This window comes from Penaeus monodon, chromosome 29, assembly GCF_015228065.2.
Source record: "Penaeus monodon isolate SGIC_2016 chromosome 29, NSTDA_Pmon_1, whole genome shotgun sequence".
NCBI lineage: Eukaryota > Metazoa > Arthropoda > Malacostraca > Decapoda > Penaeidae > Penaeus > Penaeus monodon.
In genome coordinates, this window is record NC_051414.1 from 33,045,546 (window position 1) to 33,046,594 (window position 1,049).

The following is a 1,049-nucleotide window of genomic DNA, read 5'->3' on the forward strand; positions in this document are numbered from 1 at the left end:
TTGAGATGTAAATCTTGATCGTATCTATAGTAATATCTTAACACCTATATAGCTTTATATATATCTTTTTAGTTCTTCTTATTTATTTTTTTTCCTTTGTCCTAATCTGTTTTCATGTAAAATATTGGACGCTCATGTATTATGGAAGGATGTGATGTTCTTTCGATACCAAAACCTTTCCTTTCTCAGTGGGGGGCTGGGTGTAGTGGAGATGCAATACTTCTGTAGAGCGGTTTGAGCCTCCCCTGTGAGTGGAGGATGGTAGCCCCATGAGCAAGCGGAGATGTTGGGTAGGCGTGGCGGTGCTCTCGACTTGCTGTATTCAGTGGGAGGAGCATGGCTGGACAGTCCTACCTCAAACAGTGGTAACAGGTGAGGATTGTTTTTGAGTTGTATTTGTTTTGCCGAATGTAGGGTAATAGGTAAAGGGATTATCTGATCTTTTGAAACCTATGTTTTCTATCAGATCCTGAGTACCCGATATAATTTGTAAAAGTAAAAAAAAAAAAAAATTGTGTTTTTAAGCAAAAAAATCCATAAGCGCAACCAATAAGCCAGACTATTCCCTTATCTCCCTACAGATATACCCTCAGACTAACCAATGTCTGTGTGAAGTGGCACCCACTAGCACTAGCCGAGCGAGTGGTAGGCGTGCAGTCTTAGATGGATACCTCTTGCTGTAGGGGGACGATGGGTGTCCCTGCCTCAATGTCGTTGAAAGGTAAGATGTTTGGTTTGAGTAGATCCTGGCGAAAGTTCTTTGTTTCAATTTTATGTATTTTTTTAATGTGTGTGTGTGTATAATGTATTTGCAATGGTGACATTGCTGCATAATAATGCTTATGTGTGTGTGTGTAATGTTCAGTGGCAGACTTACACTTTCAATCCACCAGATACGGCCCCACAAAGCCACGCGCTGGACAAAGGTTGCATCAATGAATACTCGACGCTTGGCGTGGCTGTTGCTGTCCTGTGCTTTCTCTATGCTGTTGGGGGATCCGATGGCCGAGTACCTCTAAACAGTGAGCTGAAGAGAATCCTTTTCCATT

At 42.0% G+C, this 1,049-nt stretch overlaps 1 pseudogene; it reads left to right on the forward strand.

The window, feature by feature from the left end:
* Positions 1-1,049, forward strand: part of LOC119591847 — a 6,104-nt pseudogene that overhangs the window by 3,851 nt on the left and 1,204 nt on the right.